The sequence below is a fragment of the Cinclus cinclus genome, chromosome 2, assembly GCF_963662255.1.
Source record: "Cinclus cinclus chromosome 2, bCinCin1.1, whole genome shotgun sequence".
NCBI lineage: Eukaryota > Metazoa > Chordata > Aves > Passeriformes > Cinclidae > Cinclus > Cinclus cinclus.
The window spans coordinates 1,555,017-1,582,753 of NC_085047.1; the positions used below are offsets into that span (position 1 = coordinate 1,555,017).

At 40.5% G+C, this 27,737-nt stretch overlaps 1 protein-coding gene across 1 annotated transcript in view; it reads left to right on the forward strand.

Annotated features, from left to right (window-relative positions):
- The window catches only part of FCHSD2 (FCH and double SH3 domains 2), a 118,826-nt gene that overhangs the window by 26,557 nt on the left and 64,532 nt on the right, over positions 1 to 27,737 (forward strand). The window lies entirely within an intron of this gene.

Below are 27,737 nucleotides of genomic sequence, written 5' to 3' on the forward strand. Positions count from 1 at the left end.
ATTTTTAAAATTTATCTTTTCCGTAAGTTATTTACTATGAAAATGTGTTGAAGTTCTGAATCATTTTGGTCTATGCAGGGCTTAGGCCCATTCTGTATTTTCATGTATTTTGCCTTGAGGAAGTTCTCCAGTACAGAAAACATTTTTAACATTTTTTTCCCCAGTTGTTATAAAATCGAACTCTGTGTGGTTTTCTCAGAAGTCAGTGTGAAACTTGAGTGAAAGGTAAAATCAGGTCAATTAGAAGGAGAGGAAATGTTCTGCCTTACTCGGTCCAAAATAAATTTAAATTCACATTCTTCAGTAAGAGCAGCTTCCCATTCATCTGAAATAAAAGCGGATTTGGCCTCATGGTTTTGATAGGGAGTGGAATGAATTTTGATTTGTTAGTGAGAAAAGGAGGAGGATTGCTTTTTCTCCCCTGGTCGAAAATTGGAAAGCATCTATTAAAGGGCAGCTGCCTGTTTAATTTACAGTAAAGGCTCTTGGAGCTTAAGTCCAAGTACAACAGATTAAAAATACATTAATTTATTTTAAAATAGATTAAAGGTAGAACAAAATCCAAGGGAGTGAGCTCGTGGAGCTCAGTATGCCATAAATCCAACTGGAGATGTGCCTGACGTGGAGTGTGAGATCACAAGCTGTCACTAGGCTGCTTCCAAATGCAGTTTGTAGGATGTCCTGTTAAACATCCTTCTAGTCTCCTCAGTGCTGCATCACCCCCAAAATACACAGAGCGAACGTGTTCTGGGGCTAGACTTCACTGTTGGTTGGGAAAAGGGGATTCTTGTGCCTGTGCCGGATGGGTTTCTAGTGCTGGGTTTTCTGCATGTCTTCTCAGCCTAAAACTCATCTGGAAACCCTTCCTGAATCACATGGGATCTGTGCTGAATGAAGCCCACTCACTGACAATAGTGCCATAAGTTATTGGTGCTCCCATTCTTTTTTCAGATACAAATTTACCTTGGCAAGTATCAATTCCATTGGCAGCTGAACTAAATTCGATTAAATACCTGAATTTTTCAATGAAAACTGTGGTTAAAAATGTGTATTCTTGAGTGGGTTTTCTAACTGATGTAGAGAATTTAACACCAGTTCTTAATACATTTATCCATTAGACACTGGAAATGTCTTTTATATGCAGAGACACACCAGTCACTGCATTTAGGGAATAGTCTTGATAAGCTGGAAAAATAATTACACTCTGCACTTCAGAAAGCTCAGACTTAACAACTGAGGCTTTCAGCTCCTTGGATTTGACACCCCCCCCCCCCCAGCTTTGCAGCAATGCAGCTGCAGCATTTGAGATTCACTGAATGGCTGTTTATATGAATGAAGTCTTGTGGGATCGCTTCCTTGGATTGCTGATAAGTGCACAGCTCCAAAACAATGTTGGATGCTTCTTCGAGAGCCTCTAAAAGGATTTCTGTTTTGGAGGTGGTAATAAAATTTCACATAAAGCCTTTTGGGGAGAGAAGTTGTGCTCCAAATAAATGGGAAGTCGCATTCATCAGCAGTGGGATATTCCTTTTAAAGCAGTTCTAAAGGGAGCTGGAAATGCTCAGTAGTTTATGAAGCCAGATTTCCAAACCTTTTCACAGATTCTCTCCAAATGCCTCTTGTCACCTTAGGGAATTTGGAGTATTCTGACATCTGACTTTTTTCTGGCAAGTTAGAAGCAGTGGAAGGGTGTCCAGTGGAAATAATTTTCCCAGAACTGAAGGCTTTGTTGGTTTAAAAAAAAATGTAGGTTGGTGCCCTGCACTTGAGTGCCAAGTTTCTAAACACAGAGTGCTTTTGTTGGGAGCAGGAGAACCTGTCCAAAGGCAAGTGAAACACCCCAGCCCAGTGTTTATAACTTGCCCCTAATTACATGGTAAGTGGTGCAAATGTATGTGATGAATTACAGGGCCTGGATTTCAATTTCCCTGCTCTTATTTTGCCCAGGTTTTTTTGCACTGTGTTTTCAATCGGTTGTACCTGTTGCCTTTGAAGGTTTTTGGAGCTGTTTTTTGCTTACTGTCCATCTCCAGTGGGTTCTTTCCTGGCTTTTCTAGGCTGTACCGTGGTCTAAATGGGAGAAGGATCCAGTGTATCAGCAATTCTGCAGTTTTCTAGATCAGTTGGGATTCTGCACTCTGCTCTTCCACTTGTATTTTTGGTCCTGCATTATTTAATATATGCTTTGAGGCTTACCTTAATATTCAGAAATGAGAGCTCAGAAAGGTTCTCATTTCCCACTAACAGTATGCCTGCTAATAACATTTAAATTGCAACTTTATATTGTTATTATTAGCTATTCTCCATGATTAATAAGCTGCCTGAAATCAGTGGCTGAGAATATTCTTATGGTGAAAGAAGAGTTTACTGAATGTGTGCTTTTGCTGCTACCTGCAAAAAAACTTTTTACCCAGCATGTTAAATAGGTAAAATACTGGTTTTGGGGGGCTTTTTCTTGAGATTATAAGTACATCTCTGCTGTAGTTACTATTATTTCACACTTTTAACTCAAGAGACGAGTCTCTCTCAGTCTGGGAACACACAGGTGACCTTCCTTGTCATGTTTTGGTTTTGCTTGATGTTTCATTATCATTGTTTCAGAGTAAAACGTGACTCCAGGCAGTCAGCATGGCCTGGCCCCTTGGAATTTGCAAGTAACCTCAAGGAGGTTGAGTTTCCCTGCATGCTAATGAGTTTCTAATTGTAGTACCTCAACTAAAGGCACTGATGTACAAAAAAGGTGGGAGAGCCTATTCCCTGAGCTACATTTCAAATGAGGCACGGTTAGAAGTGTCTGTTCAGGTGTTTTCTTAAAACAGGCAGTAACTGTCAGGATTTTTTTTTCTCCTCTCGTTGTTTTCTGGAGGTCAGATTAACATTGAAGAGCTGTGGGTGCTCAGAAAAACCAATTTATCTGTCATCAGGACGGGAGAGGGCACTTGGTGTTGATTGCTGTGTCTGTAACACTGAGAAACTTCATGCATTTCAAACATTTTCAACTGTGGAGAAAAGTTAAATGTAGTTTGTAGCCACACAGTCCAGTTGGCACCTCCTCATATCCGTGGTAGTGGTTAGGAGAGGAGCCCTAAGTAAGGTGAAATGGATGTGAGAAGGAAAAGCAGCTGGAGGTGGAGGGAGAGGAGCAGGAGAGGTAGGGAGGTGGATGTAAGCAGACACCAAGGTCACCTGTCCCCATTTCCCTCACCCTGTGTCTCATCAGACCTAGAAAACACACACATTTCAAGATATCAGAATATATGCATTAATATGTCCTAAAAAATCACAATATTTCTATGGCAGTTTTTTTTTCCGGTATAATGTGTGCATGTGTGTACATAATATATAAAGCAGATAAAAAATAAATGTAACATGATTTATTTTGCATCTTTATATATATTTTATGTATAATTTATTTGTATTTTTGCCACAAGGTACTGGTTTTCCATTGTTTAAAATCAAAATAGAAGCTGGCCATTTCTTTTACCATGCTCTGACCAGAGTGCCAAGCTGCCCAGTGGCCTTTTGAACAATTTTTCAGAGGATTAAAATTGTAAGGGTTAAAATCAGACATTCGCACCGTGTCTTAGTAACTTCTGCCATGGCTCATATTTTCCTTTTTGTTCTTTATCATGTATTGCAATGCTTTGTGAAAATGAACTTGTCCATCTTTATCCTGTGAAGACTGGAAAGGTGATGGTATTTCCCTCGTAAGGAGTGAGAGAAATCGAGTGAATTTTAGCCAAAATTACACAGTCTCTGATAGAATGGAAACAAAAGTGTTTTGAAAATACACTGATTTATTGCAGTGTTTCACTGGTGACTGTAGCAGCAGGAGGATGGCAGACACTGCACAGGAGAACAGCTGGGAGATTTGGGAGTGGTGCTGAGGAGCTCTGTAAATAGAACCCTGTCAGCATGGAACACCAGTCACCTGGGTCGATTCCTAAATCCCAACAGGCAAAACAGCTGCAGCATGGAAAACACAGCCTTCCAACAGGCTTGGAATACCAAAAAAAAAAAAAAAAAATATATATATATTCCAGGGTGAAGCAAAGTCTTTCCTCTCCCTCCGAGCTACGGAACCCCTGGAGCGGCAGGAAGAAATAACTCGAGGTACCTGCCCGGCAAACCCAACAAGCAGCTTTCCATTAGATCATTCCCTGCAGTCTGGGCAGAATGGATTGGATTTTTTAATCCCAAAGGATGCAGGAGGTTTTTGTGGGAGAGCAGGAAGAGATTGTGGACTTTAAGGGTGGGTCTCCCGACTTGGGGACAAACAAGGAGCAGCCGTGGGTTGACTGCTCAGGAGCTGTTTTGTTAACAGATGAACTTAAGTTACTTGTTTCTTCCTGTGAGGATGGTTTTAGAGTTACTGCAGTGCTAAACCTCCCTCTAGAGTATTTCTGTATTATTTAAAGCGTTTGTCTTGGTTTTGTTTTATCATGGAATTGATCACTTTTGTAATCAAGCAGTAATTTAGAAGAACCTGGGAAATTAGTTTGAGTGTGTGTATGGAAGATGTATTTTGAAGACTTAGGATGCCTCATCTTTTAGGGAATTAGGATCTTTGACTTCTGCATTCCAGATCCTATGAGGAGAGTTTAGTTTGTAATTAGCCCATACGCAGAAACTAGTTTGGTTTTTCTTTTATCTCAGGCTTACCTTTAGAAGGAATTCAGCTGTCAATCCATGATTTCTCTGCAGAGAAACTTTCACTTGTACTGCATGAGTGGGTTAGGTTGAAATTTCTGTCCTGGGTCTCCTGAGCTGAGTGGCTGCTGTATCTGGATGTATTTAATAGCAGTTAATTTGACAGACAACCAATTGTTTTGAAACCCATCCATATATTTATTATATTTTCAAAATTTCTGTAGGAAACACTAGGAAAAAGTGAGAGTGAAATCTTTTCCCAGGAATGAGCTCACTAAGTGTCTGCAAGTGTTGGTTTTATCATTGTGTCTATTATAAAAGACAGACAAAATTTTCCAAAACCAACCAACCAGACAAATCAAGCCAACCTGTACTTAGTGACCACAGAGGCTTGAGCTGCTTTGTGTGCTACCTAAAAGTGTGGCAGAGCTTTGAGGTACCTTCTTTCTATTTTATTGGTAGTATTGCAGACCATTTTAGCAGGCATTCATTGTTGGTTTAATTGAATATGAAAATCATGGTTTTGTCCACCAGCACTAGGAAATGTTCTCGTCCCAGCCCAGAGCCTGGAGGAAACTTTGTGCTGGTGTTTATTCAAGTTCCCTTTTTTCCCCAGTGGTGTGTGTGTGAATGTGGCACCTCTTTCTCTTAGCAGAGTTCATTTCTTACCTGTATGGAGAGAACAGCTACTGAAATCCTGTGATCCAAGGTCTGACTTGAATATTCCACCTTTCCTGTTGTAGGAATTTCTATAGGAGAAGGCAGCAGACCCACGGAAGCTTGTGTGTGACTTCATTATGGATGTTGCTCCCTGAAGCTTGGTTGGCACGTCTCTTTGAGAAAGGCAGAAAAGCTGTATCCAAGAAACCTCTGGGTCCAATAGCAAAAATTCCAGAGCCATTCAGGCCTGTTCCTGCACTCAGTGATATTCCCCCATGGATCCTTAAGGGCTGCGAGGCTCCTCTTTTTCCTTCCTTTGGAATCTTGCTGTGGTTGATCTGTGTCAGTCAGGTTTGCTTGTAAACAAACTGTGCTGCTTTCCATGGGCTTCCTCCTGCTCTTTGATGGACCCTGGAAATCAGGGAGGGTGTGAAGCCTTCAAAAGGGGCTGATCCTTGCTTGGAGATGGTGTCTTTGGTTGACACCCAGGAATTGTTCCCTGGGAGGGTGGGCAGGCCCTGGCACAGGGTGCCCAGAGCAGCTGTGGCTGCCCCTGGATCCCTGGCAGTGTCCAAGGCCAGATTGGATGGGGCTTGGAGGAACCTGGGGTAGTGGAAGGTGTCCCTGCTCATGGCAGGGGTGGAATGGGATGATCTTTGAGGTCCCTTCCAACCCAAGTCATTCAGGGGTTCTGTGACCTAATTTGGGGTATATCTTGTGGATAATCACTGGTATTTTCTGAACAAGTTTTGGATTCATTAGGTGGAAGAACTCAGAATAAGACCTGTGTTTCAACCTGGGTTGTGAACAATCACTTGTAAGTCTTTGTTCCTTCCCATAACCCTGAAAAATCTCATGTTTAGTGTGCAGTGACTGTGATTTCAGATACTGGGCTGTTTTGTTAGTTTGTTTTCAATCTCAGCACAACTAACTTTTCGTTTCTTGGGAGAGAATCCGTACTTCCCAGTCACTGCCTGGCATGGAGATCATGCATATTGATGGCCTGGTTTGGTCCTTTCAGCCCTGGTGGTGCACAATACATCAGCAGAACTTGCTGCTTCCAGAAAGAAAACACCTGCCTGGGACTACCTTTGGATTATGTTCTCCATTCAAAGCACAGGGATATCCATAAGCAGGGTAGGAAAATGAAGTATAGGACTCCGTGGCTATTCAGGCCATTCTTCCCGACAAAGCATGGAGAATCAGTGGCTGTGAAGGCCACAAAGACTGATCTGCACCATTTCATAAATGGTTAGGAACACTATTGTGAATTTTAGAATAACTTGTAGAGACAAGTTTGACAAATCAGGTGTTATAATCGGATTATTGATACTATTCTGCACTTGTCAGAGTTCAACCTCTTAGTGCACGTTTCCCTTTTCACCCCCAAACAAGAAGCTCTTTAAAATTCTCTATATTAAATGTCCGTTTAACATTTAATATAATATACTTTGCCTGGAACAAAGGCTATGGGTCTATGAGTGACATTCCAAACAATATTATCGTTGACCTTCTCTTTTTATGTAGATTTTGCATTCAGTTGTTCGTGTGCTTTTCCGTCTCCAAGAAACACATGTCAGAACTTAAAGTGGGGGGGAAAGTGGGATGTCTGATTTTGGTCTTGTCTCACTGGTTGTTCTGTTAGAAGAAAGATGAAAATGCCCTATACTGCAGTATTAATCCATTTAAAAAGAATTTTCAAAGGCAGCCTTTTAAAAATGCTAAGCAATCTACTACAGTTTTTATGGAATTCTTTAGGTTAAAATAATATTTCTCCAAGAACAGAGGAGGACTGTCAGCTTCTATTTTCAGTGAAAACATCTACTTCCTTATAAAGGGGCTGCTAAGCTTAGAATTACTCTATTCCTACAAAGGAAGCCCTTCATAAAGAAACCCCATTTTTTGCTGAACTGATGCAAGCAAGTTTCTCTGAGCCTGCTTTTAGCCGTTATTTTTCTTTCCGATTACTGCGCTCAGAAGCATCCAGGGGCTGGAATTTGGATCCTTGTAAGTGGTTCTGCTCGCAGATGAAAAACTTTATTCTTGAGAGCTGCTCCTTGCTTGGCCATTCAGCTCCACCAGTGAGCCAGGCAGTGGATCCTGCAGCCTGTGGAGTTACCCATGAGTTGCTTCTGTTTGCATCGTTTTTTCACTGCTACCTCAATTTTTCTCAGCGTCTCAGCTCTTTCCTAACACGTTCAACCCAGTCATCCTTCCCAGCAGCTGCTTTTCTTTTTTCCTGGGATTTAAGAGGGCAGGCGAGTCACAACTCAAGGCTTTCAAAATATGCACGGTGGAAACTTTGGGCCCCCAGAGCTGCAGCAGCAGCGCTGAGTTACGAGTCCGTGCCAGCCATACCCTGCCAAGGCGGCTCCACCTCTCCTTGGGTTCCTTTTCCACGTCTTTCCTTGTATCTTGTCCTGGCAATGCAATACTCTTTCATTTCCTAGCTTTCCACACCTCAGATACATCTCACATTCATCTCAGAGTTCTTTGGGTGGAGGAGATTCCTATATCAACATCCTTAACAAGTCTGTAGTTTGGTGAGGCCCTTATCCCTTTTCAACTTAGAAAATCTTTCAGCATCTTGGTTCCCGAACTGCATCCCTGAGAAAAAAACGCGTCCTTGTTCTCAGGGCTGTTTGAGAGCCCAGGCCCTGCCCGAGCCACCTCCTTGGCTGTATTCCCTGCTACATTTTCCCAGTCCCCTGATAACGGTGGTGCAGTGTTCTCCCAGTTTTTGGGCTGGTATCGGTTCCTCAGGAAATGCCCTCCTGGTTTGCAGATCACTGCTGGACGTGGCTGTGCAGGGATCTACACGCAGTCAGTATGCCCAGGAATGCTCTGGATGTGGATTTGGGGGGTGTTTGTTTGGGGATTTTTAAATCCCTAAAGCTTCTGGGTAAGAAGGCAAATATTTGGTGCGTGAACATCATCCATCGTCCCTTCCTTGTATTTTCTAGCAGGCCATAAACAAGTCAAAAGCTGTTTATCTCTTAACTTTCTTTTGCCTTTACTCGCATTTCTGCACGTTTGCTGTTAGCCTTGCATTTGTTCTGTAGCCATCAATTGGGAAAAAAAAAACCAAAACCTTTATATCCAACATAACTCTGCCTCTTTACCTAATAATAAACACCTTCTCTGTTACAATCAAAAGACCATAACTTAGGGAAAAACAGCAATCACCAGTTTGTCTGAAAATGGTACTCAGGCGAGTGTAATTAAAAAGAAAACGTTGGTTTAAAAAAAAATAACCCACATAGAAATAAAAGTAGGGAGAGCGTCATATTTTGTATAGTTCGGTTGGTTAATTCAGCTGATTAAATTTTCTCCATTTCAGCTGCTTGTCAAATGTTGGGCACACAGAGGTAATTCATCAGAGATGGTGTTCCTTTTTTTACTCTGGGACTTTGAAAAGCTGTTTGAGTACACCTCCTGCACAGTAACTCCAGTGGGTTTGGGCTATGCGTGACTGTATTTTAAGTAGTGACATTTCTGTAAAGTTATTCTTCCTTTTCGTGTGTCTCAGACCAGGTTACCTTAATTTTACTGTTGAAAAGGTCTCCACTGGTTAAATTAATAGAAAGGAAGGGCTCATTTTATTTATTGTTCAATGACTGAACACACAAACTTGTGGTCACACTGTAAAAAGTGAACATGAGTTTATAGGAGCAGCCTGTCATCCTTTCCATTCCAGAGCAATCCCTGACCCCAGGGATCCAGATTTCATGTTGGACCCCCAGGAGTTCATTAGATGGATGTAAGGAAAACTGGGCAGAGCTTCTTGGCTACTGAAGCTGTTTGTCTTAGAGGATTATTTAAAGGGTAAAGTAGATGTGTTCTTAACTATTTTAAAAACTGTACTCCCTTCTTCTTTCCAGCCTTGGAAGTTTGCTTTCAGACCTGGATAAACCAGGATGTGTTGACAGCTCACAAAAGAAAAACCAAAAAAAAAAAAAAAATCCGCAAAAAAACCAAACCCCATCAGAGAATGTGTAGGTCAAATCTCCCCTGAATGATTATTCAGTGTCAGACCCTGCATCCACAGTGGGTGACTTGTTCAGTTTTATACACATAAAGGAAAGCCATCAACTTTATTTCCTAGGGATTATTTCCAAGAGTTCTCTGAACTGTTGCCTCAAACATTTATTGTTCTGTTTTATGGTTTGCGTAGCCAGCAGTGAAGCTCAGCTGCGTCATTCCCTTCCACATCGTTTTAGAAGGAATAAATAACAATATTTGAACATCTTGGTGCTTTAGATAAGGAAAAATCATTGTTCAGCTGGAGTCTGGAAACTTATAGGTGGCCACCATTTCATATAGATGATGAGCTCCAATTGGTTATTGGTGCTGTTTTATTTTAGTAGTGTTTGGTTGTTATTCACCAGGTTACTTATTAACCAGTTTTCCTTTTTTTCCATGGAAAATGAAATAAGGGCAACAGGCTTTATATTGGGAAATTTCCAAATATTAAAAAAAATAATTAACTTCTGTTTTATTGAGAAAACACTTTAAAATGTGGTTCGATGGGTAAGTTAGTGACATCAACATCAGCAAACACTCTTGAGGGTAAAATTCAGTGTAGGTATGGTGCAGGAACAGAACCTTAACACTGATTGACATTTTAATTTATAGATGTAAAACATTCTTATCAGTCACCAGAATTGTGTTGATGATGGCATAGGGTTATTCCATATATAAGGAATATCCCTTATTTTATTTTCAATATTACTCTGTGTTTTCTGCTAGGCAGATATCCTGCCCTGCTGCTCATTTCTCTAGCAATATACTCTTCACTGCCTTTTGCAGTTTAAAGGGTAGTTTGTCATATTTTCAACAAAAAGAAAAGCATATTTTATACTTGCTGCAAACAGAAACTAATTGAGTAGGAGGAAGCCTACAGATTTATGAAAAAAAAAACAGCACTGTTTTTTTTAGCTCTGCTTGTGTCCAAATCTGGCTCAGAGCTTTTTTTTTTTTTTTTTTTTTTTTTACCTGCACAAGCCATAAAGCGGTGATTAAAAAAGAAAAATACCAAGGGCTGGTTACATTTTTTGAGATGTGAAATTTGTGAGCTCCTGGGTCTCCTGGATTTATTTCTCTTCAGGTGCCAGGTACATCTGTATTTGCTTTTGGATTGTCTATCCAAATAGGCTGGCCAAAAGTTTTCATTTTTCCTATCACATGGGGTTTTCTTGTATTTATAGCAGAGTCTCGAAAGACATTTTCTGACTCGTTTTGGCTTTCTGGTTTTGTTTTGCCTGATAATTTATGTTTACTTAAAGTAGAGCAAAGCATCTCTATGAATGCCCTCCAGTAAATGTGGTTGGGAGTGGAATTTGTAAGCAGGATTATTTTTTCTGTATTCATGAAAGCGAATAATGCAGATAATGCACTACCTACCTTTTTAAAAAGAGTTTTCAATTATACAGCTATTACCAGGTGTAATGATGGTAAAATTCTTTACTTTTATAGAAGACTAATAATATAAGCTCTTATATGTGTCTGTATATATATATATATGTAAATACTCAAAGATACTTGGTGAAAATTAAGGGGGAAAGCAATTTTTTTGGGTCAATGTACCCATTTTTAGGGTTGAAAAAATTGAAAATATGAAAAGCATTGAAAAGATGCTGTAAATATGTACCTGCTGCTGGTAGGGAATATAAAATCCTGCAAGGCCATAACTCACCTCTGCTCTGACATGCCAAGTGAGGACTCCCCACAGCCAGGATCAAGTTTTCAATCACCCCTCAGAGTTGGGAGCAAAGGGTTTTCCTCCCAAATGGTGGCCAAGGGAGGCTTCTCAGAAGATCCCAAAGTTCCTTTAAACACAGCTTCCCATTTATTCCTTCAGTGTTTCCCTTTAAATGAAAGGTGTGGACATCTCTGTCCAGGAGCTGCTTAACCCTTGCTGTCATCTAAAGGGGTCGTGGAGAGTCAGAAACTGCTGGAATACATCAACATGTTTCTTTTTGATTATTCTCATAGGCTGCAGGTTGTGTGTTAGACCTTTAGGAAGCAAAATCGCCCCCACATAAATCTGGAAATGGGATCCAAGGTGCAGGCAGCTTCTGGGAAGTCTCCTGCAGAAGGGTTTTGGTTGAGGGTTCCGCCAAGAATTTTTAGAAATACCTTGAAGAAATACTGAGATGTTGCTGAAACTACATCCTGTCACTTTTTTTTTCCTCTTTTTTTTTTTTTTTTTTTTTTTTCCCCTGTAAAGAGCCCTGTACTTGTTCCATAGAAAAAAGAACAAAAAACATACGGAATAGTGAATATATGTGGTAGAAATAGATCTTCTTTTCCTCCAGTTAACATAGAATTTGGTGATCCTTGTGTCTCCAAACACTGAATACTGCACGATTCAAGATTAAGAAATGATAATTTTTGACTTCAGAGCTGTTTTCCTCTGTAGCAGTAATTATGTACCAATAAATGGTAAAAATTGTGGGGTTGGAGTGGGTGGTATTTATTTTTCTAGCAGTGGGTCTTGTCACCAGCTCTGTGATGGCCTTGACACTTGTACCACAACTTCTTACTCTTAAAACTTCTTTCTGGGGAAAAATCCATGAGAAAAAGGGTTTTTGCTGTGTGTTAGTAAATTGAGCTCTTGAATCTTAAAAAAAAAAGGCAAACCTTCACACTACATGTTTTGCAAGTTCATATGGCTTATCTACTGTTTTTGTTTGGGTTTTTCCCCTATGTATGTCAGGTGTAAAGAAATGAGGCAAAGAACTTGCAGAGGAGAAATGCTGCAAACAACCTCCCAGGAAATAATTTCAGTTCCTAAAATCTCTGTTCTTGGGAAGCCACAGAGCTGAAGTGGGGCTCGGCTTCCAAATGCAGATATTGAATATAGCTAAATTTGAGTCATATTGTTCAAATGCTCTCTGCTTCACAAAAAATTTTTTTTCACTGAGCAGTGATATTTTCCTCTCTAAGCCAGCTGTAAAATTCCACCAACTCCAATCTTCGCAGCGTTGTATATAATGGGAATAAACAGATTTAGTCTTTCAGCCACTTTCTGATGCTGTGTTTGACAGGGTCTCTCCCTGATTATTCTTGCAGTTTATCCAGGTTCAGGAGCGTGAAATGTTTGCTGATTCATGGCAGGATTAGGACGTGCTGAGGAAGCAGTGCTGGTATTCAGCCTTGGTGGGAGCAGGGATGTGGCCTGGCTGACTGATGAACACTGTGTGTTCAGCAGAGATACAGCCTGTGGGAATTCTGCTGCTCTGATACATTCAGAACTTATGGGTGTTTTATCAGGTTGTTGGGGTTTTTTTGTTGTTTTTTTTTTTCTCACAGTATCTAAAGCTTTAAGTGTTCTGCACATTTTAAAAGCATTTTCCAGCAAAAATAATAGAACATCAGAGTGACTGTGTGTCCAAGCCCATCCCATAATTCTGTTGGGTTTTGCTTTTCCTGAAAGCACAGTGGCAGCTCTTCTAGAGGTATCACCTGTGTTGCTTCTCCTTACTCTGTGCAGATTTGTGAGGTTGAAATGCACTTCACCAATTTCAGGGAAGAATGCTCAGAACTGGTTTGGCTGCTGTGCTGAGTCACTTGGCAGGTGGTTTTGTGGGAGATAAATCCTACTTCACTCAGGTTATCAGGGAGATCACTCGTCATTTTTGCTATGTCAGGTGTTTAAATCCATGACCAGAGGCTCCTGATAAGTAAGATCAGAGATATTTTCCCACCATTTAAAGAAGAGCCAACCCAGCCTTGAAATAAAAAGAACTGGTAAACTCTTTAGTCAGCCTTTATTATCCAAAAAAAATTTGTGCCTTCCACTGGTGTGTATCTGATTAGGATGTGTTTAATCAGCCCTCTTTTGAGTGCGGGACATGTCCTTGTAATGAAAGATCTATTTATTTCTTTTTGAAATGGGGCTTCAGCACAGGAATTGATGGGTTATTGAGGTATTAATACTAAATTGATACTAAATAATTATTCAGGTACTTGGGGAGAACTTCCTCTCTACTGAAGAAAGCACTTTTGATGGCCAGCTGATAAACTAAAAGCATTTGTACAGCATCAGTGTGCTCCACTGAGTTGGGCTTTTTCTTTCTCGGCTTTTTCAGTGTTTTCCCTCTCTAACTGCATTGCCAGCTGTCTCCCCACTCCAAATTATACTGTCACCAGTTCTGTAAACACCAGAGAAATCCACTTTTATATTAAATTCCTTTCCCTGTGAAAGTGGTCAGATGGAATTGGTAACCAAGTTGCTAAAGAATCAAAAGCAAAGGAGCTTTTAATTAAATAAAATTTGGCAAGGTGCCCAGAAATTTCCCTGTTGTGGGAGTGGGGAATGACAAACAAAATGAAGAGCTGCCACTGCTGCCTTTCAGAGTGTCTGGAAGATGTATTTGCTTGGATGTGCAGATCCACTACCAAACAGTAATAAAAATAAAAATCCACAGAGCAGCTCCAGTGCCAAGGTGACCTTGTGCAAGTGGTTTCTGTAAGCTCAGGATGGGCTGTGATCAGAGTTCACAGAAAGCAGAAGAGCAGGATGCAAACCGAAGCCCTGCATGGTTTTAGGGTATCGTTCAAAGGTGAGAATCAATTTAGTGCCATGAATTGCCCCTCACTTACATCAATACCACGCAGTGCCAATTTATTTTATAATTATCCCTGCTTGCATTTGGGCTCATTAAATCGTTGATGTGCTGCTGCTAAGGTGGGATTCTGTCAGTGTGGTTTTAGGTGGTGTCTTCGTTTTTGTGATACTTGCTTTTTCAGAAAGGTTTGCCGTAGGTGATTCCATTTTTGGTCATCCCTGGCTTTTCTTGCCCACATATTGAATGTCTCATTTTGATGGTTTCAGTGAATCCTCCTTTGCTGTGTTCCGCATTGTGACTTCAGGTAGATCTTTCCTGCCTTTAATCAGCAGTGTACTTGTTTTTGACTTCTAAATCTGCCCTTCTGTCTTCCTTTGCCAAACAAATAAGATTTTCATTTGGAAAAGAGTGAGATGTCGTCTTTCTCAGTGATGATTTTTTCATATTTCATGTATGTTTTCATTCATTTTTGCCTCTGTATTAGTGCCATAATGTCTTTCTCAGTTGTCAAAGTACTGAAATCCCTTATGGAGCAATGAAATGACTTGAACTAAAACTTGTTTCCAATATTTATGGAAATATTTGATACACAGAGCATTTTTTCTGTTTAATTCTTCACACTTAAACTCCTTGTTTGTGAAGCTCTCAAGTGCCAAGCCCTTGTGTATTAACTTCCCACAAGGTTTTAGTTCACTTCTCTCAATCCCTTGCATTTTGCCCTCAGTGACACCTTTCTGTGCCCTGATTTCTGCAGCTGCCAGGTCGCACCAAACTCTGATTTACCCTGATAATTGGGAGGTTTATTTGTGTTCCAAGTGCTTCCAGGCAGGGAATCGGTTTCCTTCCGTGTTTGTACCGCACTATGTAAATTTGCAACAGTATACAAATGTTTTCTAATGACCCAGCCTTGAGGAAGTTAGTAAGTCACATCAGAGCTGAGCTTGATAGGTTGTGCTCAGAAACACAGAGTTTATTTAAAGAAAAATGGGATTGAAAAAGGCTGGAGTGATGAGCCCAGACTGCAAATTTGAAGCTTGCCCCGAGCTAAATTAAAGTTGTTTTTAAAAAATTATCTACCAATGCTGATTTAAATATGAATGTAGTTCACTTTGGTTCTGATTCTGCTTCAGATCTTTTTAAACTAGATTTCATTGGTTTTCCTTAGGAGAAATTTGCTCTTGATGTGTTTGCTTAAAACAAGACTTGAGAAAGCCCATCTGCATTCTCCAGTCTCTGTGTCAGCACTGGCTTCTTTTTGGCTTCAGGCATTCCTCTGAAGAGCATTTACCTTTGGAAAACCATAGAATTTTAAACACACATTGGCCAATGTGGTAAAATACGGTACCAAATGAAGTTAGTTTTATTTTTTCTGAGTGATCTATTTAATTTCCCTGCTTGATCTCAGTTTTAAAGCTTTATTCACATCTTTGTGCCTGGGATTAATTTGACTTGGCACACTGCAGTGTCTCTGTCTCCCAGGAGCAGCTGATAATTTACAATGAATTTCTTTTTCCTCTTCTCCCTATGACTTGTAGCAAAGGTTTTTCTCTTCAGAACTCCAAATAACATGCAAAGAGCAAAAATACTTTAAGAATGAATAGCTGAGTTACCTGTGATGATTGGAAACTCAAACATGGAGTCTGAAACTGTTATTTACCAGAACATCTTTGGTTTGCAGCAAAGAAACCTTTGAATAATGAATGGTGGCTCTTATCTGTGTAGCTGAACAGAAAATATTGGGCTGGAGGCCTGCAGTGAAACAAGGAGTTGACAAATGTGTGTTAATTATGTGCTAAATTAATCATATCATTTTGTGTGAGAGAAGGAGAAAATGTGTTTTCTTTAAGGTATAATAATGATGTAAAGAAGAAAAACCAGCAATTTGGAGCTGACTTCTGAAAGATAATTTGTTATAATTTTTTATTACTGCTTCCTTGTCTTATTTTTTTTAAGTTCCTATTAATTTTTGGAAAAAGCTGAGGCTGATGTGAGTGTCAGTGTGTCACTAGGCTGGTGAATGTGAGCTGGAGTCAGGGCGTGGCCCTGGCTGTGTAAATGACCAGGTGTCCTTTAATCACCTGGATTTGTCAGGGAATTGCAAAGGAGGAGTGGGAGGAACATCTATGTTATCATAAAATAATGGAATGGTTTGGATTGGAAGGGACCTTAAAGCTCATGGGCAGGGACACCTTCCACTATCCCAGGTTGCTCCAAGCCTGGTCTGGAACAATTCCAAGGATGGGGCAGCCACAATTTCAGGATGTACAACACCAGGTGATGTACCCGTGGGATGCTGGAGAAACACAGTCCTGAGAGGGAAAGTGAAAGCAGCATTGTGGCATGTTGGTAATGGGATATCTGGTCACGGTTATGGGAATTTTGGGCAGGAAAGATGTCGTGGGGAGAAGACTGTAGGTTTGACTCTACTAAAGCAGGCTGGATTTGTTCCCCCCTTTGGTGAACAGTATTGTCTCTGTCCTCCTATTTACATCCTAAATGCTTTTTGTTCTTCCATCAATGTTGTGAATACCTGGAACAAAAGACCAGTAATAATTAGTTTCTAAAACCTACTAAATGAAAGAGCAGTACTTTTAGTAAAATCCAATTATGTACCATCATATATTAGTGGCGGTAGTGGTATTCTCACATGCCAAAATCAATGGCATGCCCTGCAGGCATGTTTTAATTAAAATTGGAAATACACGTGTTATTTTAGACCTGCTTGTGCTCGCTATTTTAACTCTCTGTGAAGTTCCTGGTTATTTTCCTGAGCGAGTATAAAGTTCAGTCTCCAAATAAACCCCGTCCTCTAAAGGCTCAGTGAATTGCACCTGACATCAAACAAGGATTGGCAATCCGGAGGGAGTTTGCAGTAAATCAGGGTATGTTCCTGGGGCTGTCGAAGGCTTCCTTTCTCCCAGAGTTACCTCCAGAACTCGAGTGAGTGTTGGCAGCAGCAGAGCTGAAAGCAACCAAAAAAGTGTCAGGGATGAAGATCTACGATAAGCACAGATGGAAAGAGTCAGACACAGGAAAGAAAACAAAGCAGCTGGGGGGTGAAATTTTGTCCCTGGTGAAAGAAGTGAATGGTGAAGAGCTGTGGAACAGCATAAAAAATGAGATTATGGCAATGGCTGATCAAGTTTTGTGTTACCAGGCCAAGACAAAGAAACAGAGGTGGGAAGTGCTAGAAATTGAAGGGGGCGGGGGGAAATTAAAAAAGAGATTGAAGAGATGGGCCAGAGACAGTTGGTGTTGAAAATGAAAATACAGAAATGCCTGGGTGGGACAAGGATGGTCAGAAGAGTGTGTGGAATAAAACTGGGTTGTATGGCGAGGTAATCTGAAGAAAACTGAAGTGGAGCACTGGAATTAAAGATGTCAGTGCTGAAAGACAAATAATAATTGAGATCACAGACACAATGGGTGAAAGATATTTGGAAGATTTACAGAGTGCCCCGAAGCCAATAGGTAGGCTGATCGCTCCAGGGGAGATTACTACAGGAAACAGGGAGAGAGAGCAGTGGAGTTACTGGAAATGCAAAGCACTTGGTATCTTGGCAGAAAAAGGGAGAATATGAATTCTGGGTGTCAGAAAAACCCTGGAGAAATTCCAGCCAGAGAGGATACATGATAAAGGCTGTGTACATGTGATGAACACATGAGCAAGAGTCACACAATTTATGTGTAAATCCTATTGAATGAGGAAAAGAAACAACACTGTCACTGATAGAAGGAGGATTTAATTAAGTCACTTTAAAGCTATGTCAGAAACAGCCCAAGAAATTCTTTTGAATTGAAGTTCAGTGTAAAGTTGTTGGGATCTGATTGGAAAAAAAGAGGTGATGATGGAAATGGAGCCAAATTTCCATCAACTGGGAAAACCAAGCATGTGGGCTTTGGAAACTTGCTTTGGGAGTTAGGGGGATGTTGAGGTGAAGCAAAAAGAAGCATAAAATAAGTTCTGAAAAGCTATACTTGTAAAAGTAAAAAAAAAAAAAAAAAAAAAAAGGGGCAACTACCTCCTATAGGAACTTAGGAACTTTTATTTTTACTGACTCCAGTTGCAGTGCTGGAATAGAGTGAAAACCTGTGAAGAAAGGAGGTGTTGGTCTTTAAACATGGATTATTCCTAACCCTGCTCCTGTAAGTTCTATTCAACCAACTCTAAATCGGATGGACGTGTTCTTTTTTGAGGAATAAGTGAAGATTTTAAATTGATTTCATTTTTATTTGAGCAAGGCCCAGATGATTATTTCTTATTTTGGCCTCCTAATACCAGCTGTAGAAACCTGGTTCCTTTAGACTCAGTCACAGACTGGAATAGGTTGGAAGGGACCATAAAGCTTATCCTGTTCCTGCCATGGGCAGGGACACCTTCCACTATCCTGGGCTGTTCCAGTCCCCATCCAGCCTGGCCTTGGACGCTTCAGGGATCCAGGGCCAGCCACAATTTCTTCAGTAATAGTGAGAATAAAGAATTCAGCTGCAGAGCTGAATCCTCAACCTGTGCGAAAGTCAGTGCTAGTGGCACAGGTTGTTCATCTGTGACAACTTCTGTCCTGTTAATGCTGCTCTGCATCCCTTCAGTACCTGGGGCTCTGTGGGAAAGTCCTGCCCTTAGAATTATAATTAGTCATGCCTAACTTACAATTAATGAAAGTTGCAAGCTGCTGGTTGCTTGGATCACAGTCATTTGCCTGCGGTCATTTTTTGTGTCCTACTGAATCCTGGAATTCAGTTGGACAGCAGAAGAAGAGCTGGGTCATCTACATGAGTACTTAGATGGAGAATTGATATCTGGGAGAAGTGAAAAGCATTTGAGGTCAAAAATGGGTGATTCAAGCCATGGGCATTGAAGAGCTGTCCTTAGAAGTATAAAAAACATTCTAGCAGTTTTTACAGATAAATTTTACATCCCTGTTATCAAGTGTATTTTAGTAAAATATGTTAAAATTAATAATCAGTGGAGGACTGGAGTGGAGCAAATTCATTGTCTTAGATTCCACATTTATATTTTACTTATTCTTTGACCAAGATGTGGAATTGGAAAAAAGCTCAGACATGACCAGATGACGTCCTGCTCATCTTCTCCAAAATTCACGCTTGTGCCAGCGCTCCCTCTGGAGTGGTGCCTTACAGCTGAAGGAGAGCTGCCATCTCTCAGCTGCTTTGTCCCGTGGCAGAACACAAGGAACATGTCCAATAGTATGAGGAATTCATTTCCTGGGCTCTGAACTGGGGCTCTGACCCCTGCTATCTGCACTCCAGTAGGATCATTCCAGGCATCTCCCAGCTCGGCGCGGCCCGGCGAGGGGATGTGTTGCTATCTTCCGTTCACATTCCCTCCCTTCTTTCTCTTGGTTTGTTTTCCACATGACTGGGAAACAATTGCTTCTTCCACATGGAGCCCTTCTCCCATTCCTGGGAAAATAGCAGGGAACAGGGAGCATTTGCATAATCGTCTTTAGTGCTATTGTGGGCGGGCTTTGGATGCCGGCACAGAGTTGCAGACTGGCCACCTGTCCAGAACAAATGAACTTAGCTTTTGTATAACGTTATCTGGTTTTCCACAGTGTTATTTTTGTGTAATGAATAACTTGATTAAAATATTATAAAACCCCATCATTCAGTAAATGTTTGTGTTGGGTTTAAATCCCCCCTTGCAGGGGTGGGGAGGGGGACAGTTTCCTCTTTCTCTGTTAGCACAACTATATTTTCAAGCTGCCTCTGACATAGTTTTATAACTGCCTTTGTGAAATTATGCTCATGAATATTAATTAGGAGTGTGGGAAGGAAAAAAAAACAACCCAAACCTCAAAATGATTTGCATTCATCCTTGTATAAATGATAAATTAAGTGTTGTCTAATGTTTTCTAATGGTCCATTTCACCTATGCAAAATAATTAATTAAACAGTTGGCCTCTTAGGGAAGGAAGAAGAGGAGAGTGCTGAGGACACCACCCCTGCCAGGGCTGCAGCACAAGAATTAAGCTTGTTCGCTGTTCACATGTTTGACTTTTGCGTGTCTGAATGTTAGTCTCTGATCTCTTGTACTCCCGTGACTGAAATCATAAAAAATGAATTCTAATTTCCCCTTTTAAAGGGGGAAAAAAGAGACAGTGTGTTCGCATGTGCAGGTTTGGGGCTTTTGCCAGCCAAGGTGTGGGAAGGACAAACTCTGGCTGCCGCATTTTATTGCACCTCAACCTTTGCCCCAAGATTGAGTTTCGATTGCTGCGTTATGAGAAAGCAAAACAGACCCTTCCATACTTTCTGTTGGCCATAAATAGCATAAAGGTTTACCTGGACAGCAAGATTTCCATGTTGCCCATTTTACTTTCATATTTGTGTGTTTTATTGCCTGTACTAACAAATAACTGGCTGAAGTTCAGCCAAGTAATCGTTGCTAAATTATGAACCAGAAGGACGTGGTTTTATTCTTCCCCTGCGTTTCTCTTTCCCAGAGCAGTTAAAGGTAAGAGCTGCATTGACCCAAAGTATTATTATGCTCCTAATTATTACGCATTATTATTGCTTTAACTGTGCTTTTGAGCCCTTTCCCAGCTCCGCAGTGGCTGTGGCATTTCTGCTTTGCTTTTTGGTGGCAGCAGATAAAGGGGATGGGAGTTTCTGTCAGTCAGCAACTGCTCTTGCAATCACATTCCTGAGACAAGAACATCCGCCACAGACATTGTCCTACCTTGTTTGGCTTCTGGCTTGTTCCTGGTCCACTTGTCCCATGGACTGGGTCCAGAGCTCCTCCTGCTCTTTTATTTCCCTTAGTTAGCAATCACTTGGAAATGCTTCTAGTGAACATTGTACCTCACCGTAATTGATTTACGTGTCAGTGGTATCAGGTTTGGAATATTACTGGAATTATTATGGAGTTTGGTCTGCAACTGCTCAAGAAGAGGCTGATGTGTCCCTCATGTAGTTGTCAGTCAGCAGTGTTGGTTTAAAACAAGCTTGGAATATCTGCCAAAGAATCTGCCATGGATCTTTTGCCAAGAGAGAACATTAAAATCAGGCAGTTGTGTTTTGCTGGAGTAAAAAATGATGTCATTATAGGCAGCAAGGAATAAATATTGGATGTCTATAAATTAAGAAGTTTAAAGCCAAGTCTTCCTCCTTCAGCAGTTAAAATTTGCAGATCCCTTTTCATTTTGTGTGAATGGATGATTTATAAATGCATTTGCTAAAATTTTGAGTGCTGTTGCTATATCCCGATTTTTAAAAAGAGCTGTTTTGTTTGATTTGCTACCCCTGCTAAGGTTGGTAAACCCTGTGCAATTAAAGGTGTGTTTTCTGTGTCAGAAATGTGGTGCTTAAAGCCCAGCAAACCAGTGAATTGGAAAATGGGGGCGTGTTGATGAATTGGACGTATTTTTTTTTAATCTTTTGCTGATCTTTTTCCTGCTTTGCCTATCTCTCCTGTAATAACTGGGGATTGATTTCACATTTTATACTCTTGCCCACTGAGTGACGACCTGCAAGTTGCCAAATTAATGGCCCAAGTTTCTGATTTACAGCTGTGTATCAGCACAGTGTTCATGGGAGCATTTCTCCAGATATGACTGAATTTGGAGGGTTTAAAGTGGGGCTGTCGAGTGCAATCCGATCCCTTTCGCCATCACTTATTGATGAGGTTTCCTAGGTTTTCCAGTTGTCAGCTTGCTGATGGAGCTCCAAGATTTAGGATGTTATGTGGGTATGGGATCTCACTCTTTGTTTTCTGATTAGGAGCCTGACCTCTGGTACCCCATTTTAACATTAGAGCGGACTCTGGTGAATAATGGTCTGTGTTGAAAGTGCATCCAGCTGGAATTGTGTCTTGGGATGGGGGTAGGGGGGACTGGAATCTTTGGATGCCATCATGAAGCAATTAGACAAGCTACTTAATAATTTATAGCTTGCTGTCTTAAGGGTTGTAAGCGTTTTGACTGAAGAGGGTTTTGTTTAACCTTTCAGGGCTCTCTGTGAGGCCGAGATTGAGCTTAGAAATTATTTCCTTTTGAAGAGCGACAGAGCCAGATGACTTTGTCATCTATTAATTAATGCTTTGTCTTGCTACATAAATATAAGAGTTTGCTCTGCTCTCTTAGAGATTCAGTGCGTTGTGAATATGGAAAAACCTTTGGGAAGCAGAAGGCGAACAACAGGATTTTTTAGCAATTCTTGTTCTTAAATTCTTCTTTGTTGAATTTGCTTGTGACTTGGTGACATGTTAGTGTTCTTTCACCTTAAATATTAATATACTATTTAAAATAAATGCAGTATTCCCTGGGGAAACTGTAGTGCTGGAGAATGGAGGAAAGCAATTGCATATCTATTAGATTTCAGTAATCTTGGTGTAATTTCAGTATTCTTGGTGTTTATATGAGTGACTTAGGAACCATATAGACACCTTCCCATGAAGCAACTAGTAATTTAGCATTTAACAAAATAGCAATATGTGCAGTCTTTGGTAATCAAAGGAGAAAAGTCCACCTGGCTTTTCAGATGCAGGAGAATCAGGGTCTCCATTTGCCTGGAGATGTTCAAAGGAAAGAACCAGTAATAAAGTGCAGAGTTCCTACAAACACTTTGTAGGAACTGACTCCACTGGCTCTTCTAGAAATGTTATAAAATTAAAAAGTTAGGAGAGATTTCTAATGATAGTCTGTTAAGCATTTGTCTGGAGAAGAAAATGTTTGTTAAATATGTTGCTGATATTCTTGGATGTGACTATTTCACCTCCTGTCAATGTGCAGCTTCTTTATATATTATATATCAGTATATTAAAAAAATATTTATATATTATATATCAATATTTTGTTGATATACATCTCAATAGATACTTAAATGTAATAAATATATACATACAGACGCTGGGAGATATTTTTGATGACCAGATGCAATAGCTGGGGTTTTTTTTGCATATTCCCATTGTTGTAAGGATATTATCCAGGGTTTAGACCTGTGTTTTCTTTCTTATTGCTTTGAATTGAAGTCTGAAGAATGGCACAGTTTCCTGAATTAACAACATGGACTCATTTTTCTCTACGTTACTCTGTGTGTTCCCTTTTTGCCATCAAACTCATAATTTTCCAAGAATTCTTCACTTTCCAAGGACTCTTCACTTTGGGGGAGCTTCATTACATAGCATCTCTTGCAGTATGAGTGTTAAATGTCACTGTTTTCTCCTAAAAACTTTCAACCTTCCCACTTTATTTCTCTCTGCTCGCTCTGTGAGTGTGCTTAATAGAACCCTTTGCATAATACTGTTTCTACTTTAAGGGCTGGAATCTGCAGTTTCCCCCTTCCCTCCAGCTCATCTGCTTCATTTTTAATAGGAATAATTTATGGTATTTTTGGGCAGGGCTTTTCCTGTTGGAATAACCTTGTAGTTGCTAATACTTACCCATGGAAGTTGTGGATTTTTTTCCCGCTTGTATTTTTTTAGATTCAAGGATTAAAAATAATATCTACTGATCTCTGCACACAGAGAAAGTTGCTGCTTGATACAAGATTGGAATTCTCAGTACTCATCAGGGCTTCACTTTGGATGCCTTATACTTGATGTACTGCAGGGTCAAATAGTGCAACTTCATGTAACTACTCCGTAATCTTGGGTTAAATTAAGGTGCTGATGAGCTTAGGTCAGTGTGGTGGAGACTGACATGGTCTCATTCCCTCCTGGGCTGACTTCATTTGCATTATGTTAATCTTTTCATGTAATTTTTTGCCTCAAACTTGAAGTGTTGTTGTTGCCGTATTTGATTTTTGGGAGGTTTTGGTCTCTGTCCTTCTGCCTGGCCTGATGTTACAGTGTGCTGACCATACCCAGGGCACTGGTGCTCCCGGAAACCAGAGCAGAAAGTTTTGCTGCAGTCTGCATTTCTGTCATTTAATTTGCTTATCTGAAGCTGTAATGGAGAATTTCTGTTTATCGTCGTAGCAAAACCTTTTTCTAAACAAGGTGGACAAAACCACCTGAGGTATTGTCTCTTAAGACACTTGTGTGAAATACAAACCTGTTTCTAAGGAACTCATTTCAGTCCTGTACTTGGCTATTTTTATGTTAAAATATGTTTGTTACCACCACAGACTTTGAATTCCAGGCTTGTCTGGTTTATGTTATTAATACATAAACAAACTCATAGCTCAAGAGCTTCTCTCCTAACTATCAGTAGATAAACAAATAAAGGATTGCCTTTGCTGTTTTTTAAGAATAAGAACCAAAGAAATTTGGCCCAAATAATCTTAGTTTGCTGGTATTTGAACCTTCACTTTTCTAAGGGTAAGAGCCCAAGGAAATCGGTCCAAATGATCTTAGTTTGTTAGGACTTCAGTCTTCCCCTTTTTTTTTTTTTGGGACCTGCCCGGGAAGCGGTTTGGGAATTTTCCAGTTTTGAGAATAGGATAGGTGGACGCTGTATGTCTCTGATGAGAAATTGGCACACAATCCATTCAGAAAGCAGAAAAATTTGAAGATCTGAAGAGGCAGCAGAGATTTTTGTGCTTCACCTCCCCACTCAACCACCTCCAGAACAACCCCACACGACGGACCCTGCGCCGCTCCGTGCCTTCATTTTCAGCGCGACAATGCTTCCCACAAACCCCACACGGGCTGGGGAGGGTTCTGACACAAAGTGGGGGAAGGCAGAAAATGCCCAGTTCAGAGGAAATGTACCATATGCTTCCCAATGCCGAGCTGCCAAACTCAACCCCTTCCCTATTGTGTCGGCGCGGTGGAGACCAGATGGTTCCTTTCCCCCGGCGCCGGGCACTGCCTTTTCTCACCCGTTCTGTTTGTCTAATAACTCCAAATCCGGGAGTTTCACATGTGAAATAGATGGATAAATCTCTACATCAAAACTTCCTCCGGGTGGACCTGTGCTTTGCAAACATTGAGCCTGAATTAATTTGTGTTTTAAGCTCCCTAGGTCAAGCTTCTCTTCTCTGTGTTTTCAATCTCTGTGAGCAGAGATTGACTTGGTGATGTTTTGGTTTTCTGAATTGTTCCTGTTAAATTCTTTCTTAAGTGAGCAGGAAGAAATTTCTTTTTCTTTTATATTTTTTTCTTTTTCTTTTTTTTTTCCGTGTGAACAAAGTCAAACTGAGTTGGACTCTGATGTTCTTGGCAGCTCTTGTAGAGTTGGCTTGCCTTCTAACTTCAGAGAAAAATTGCTTTCTAATAGAGTGTTTTTCCCCTTAGTGAGTGCTTTGGCACCTGTATCCTGAGTTGTGGAAGGGTTTCTTTTTTTCTACAGATGTTTGAACATGAACACAGCCTTTAACATCTTTCTGTTACTGCTGCCAGCTTTTCTGTCCAGTTGAAAATAGAGACTTTTTTCTCAAAAATAATATCCTTGATTTAAAGTACTACCATACTGTGAAACAGCAAATTGACCCTCTAAGATGCTATTAAAGACGTTTTAAGATGGCTAAAATATCACTTAAAATTTTGTATTGTTTGCATAACTGTGTTTTACAGCCTTAAATTTTGCTTTCAGTCTCTGCTGTTATTTTGTTTCTAAAGGACAAAAAGACCCATGGCAAATCCCTGGAAATATAAGGCAGTGCTTTAAAGGTTCAGCTAAAGGAATGAGGATGTCACATCCTGTGTCCTGTAGGATATATGAGGTGTTAAGGAATGTGCTGTGCACTAGGTAATATTGTAGTTAAATTCCTGCTTCAGGGTTAATGTCGAGGGTTGGAAAGGTGGGAAATTTTCTGTGGTAAATGAAGGGAATTCAAAAGGCTGCAATCCCTGGGAATCAGAGCTGCTTGTGGAAAGCTGGATGTGAGCCTTATAGCCCCCTTGTTTGGGAATGTTGGTATCAATGATCTTCTTTAGACTCAGTTTAATTAGTAATGGTGGTTCTGGTGTACTACATTCACCTGGGATCTTCTCATGGCAACCTTCGTGTGGCTGCCCTGCTACCATGGGCATTATTCCCTTTTCCCTATGGGAAAAACAAGCCCTCAAAGAGTTTTAGGGTTTTCAAGGATCTAAAATGGACTTGTTTTAATGGCTTCTTTCAAAAAAAAAAAAAAAAAAAAAGAAACAAAACCTGTGAAAGGGGCTTAGCCTGGAGAGGAGGCGGCTAGAGGGGACCTTGTGGCTCTACTCAACTCCCAGACAGGAGGGGATGGCTGGGGAGGATCGGGCTCTGCTCCCAGGGAACAGGGACAGGAGGAGGGGGAATGGCCTCAGATTGCTGGAAGAAAACCTGTCCTTGGCCACATTTCTCCTGATATTTTTTAAGGTTACCACTTTCTTCTGTATTTCCCTGCAGGATGCAATCCCACCATTTTTTTTGGTCTTCTATGAATATGTGTTCTTCCTGAAAAACACTTAGCTGGAATTCCCCTCACCCAGGAACAAATAAATTATTTCTTCTTATTTTTCTCCACTGCAACAATGAGTTCTCCAGTCCCTTTTGCTGCATCAAGGCTCCAACTTTACTAACCAGAAGAATAATGTGGCTTTGGTGTCTGCTGATTTAGAATGCTGAAAATATTGTTAGGTACAACTGCGTTCTTACTCTTCTCCTCCTAAAGCTGCCTGATCAATCCAGCTGTTACATTTAGGAAGTCCAAACCTTTGTTTTCCATCATTGGATCGTGGTGCCAAAATTCCTTGGCGGGTGGAAGCGTGCGCACTTGTCTCTATGATTTCCAGGGAGCACTTGGGTTGTTTGTTCAGCTGGAAGAGCTGTCCAGCCAAGGTGAATCATCTTCATTTGTTTTTTAGAAATTTAAGTCTCTTTGTCTTCCACCCTTGACATTTGTAACTGTATTTTTAGTATAGATTGAGGGGTTCAGAGCAAACCCAGATTGTCAGGTGAGGGATTAAATTCCCTGGCTGTTATAGTGTTTGTGCTGCATTTAATTATGTTACTGATCTAAGCATTACTGGGGGAGCAGTGGCAAACCTTTCCTCATAAAATCGTAGAATGGGTTGGGTTGGAAGGGACCTTAAAGCTCACTGGCATCAGGGACCAGTTTCTTAGAGAAACTGTGATAATTTAAATCTTTGGTGGTGGTTGTGGGGTGGGTTGAGGCATTGTGGTGCTGTGGTGGGACCAGTGACACTTGGAATGTGTGACTGCAGCATCCCAGAATTTCTTTTCCATGCCAATATGTGTACCCTGAGGTACTTGAGGAAAAGGAGCTTTGCTAATTGGTCTCAAACTGCGTAAGTTTATAAAGCTGTAGAAACTGATTGGCTGTGCACAATTTTTATTATCATCTATTAGGGGGGTTGATTTCAGCAGGGCTTGAAGTAGACCTTTAGGGGTTAGTGTTGAACAGAACGGACAAGAAATATGAATTTAAAAGTTATTTAATTAGTGAGTAGTGAATTGTGAATAGTGGTGATGCTTTCAGAGCAAAATTTCTTTATGTAAATTTTTCCAGACAGGCAAGATGTACTGAACTCCTTAAAAATATGGCATTGTGTTTTAAGGCTGATTTTTTATTTTTATGATGTTCACAATTAAATTTATGCCAAAACCTGACTTAATTGCAGGTTCCATATTCTAAAGATAGACAAGGTCGGAAGCTAATTACCAAATTCAAAATTAATTTTGAAACTTCAACATGGTAAACTTCAGAGCAGTAACATTTCCACTTACAAACTGATCGATAAATATTATGTGAAGCACAACCAATTTCAGAGTTATCTGCCAGCTGTTTTAGGGTGGGAAAAAAACAGCTTTGTGCTCCATAGAGCAGGAGCTGTGTTAGTGCTTTGTAATCATGTGAACCTTTAATTAAGAAGTTCCCACAGAATAGGAAATGCTGACCTGCTGGAGAAATACCACAGGGCAGCTTCAGTGGTAGTGCTGCGGAGAATGAAACAAA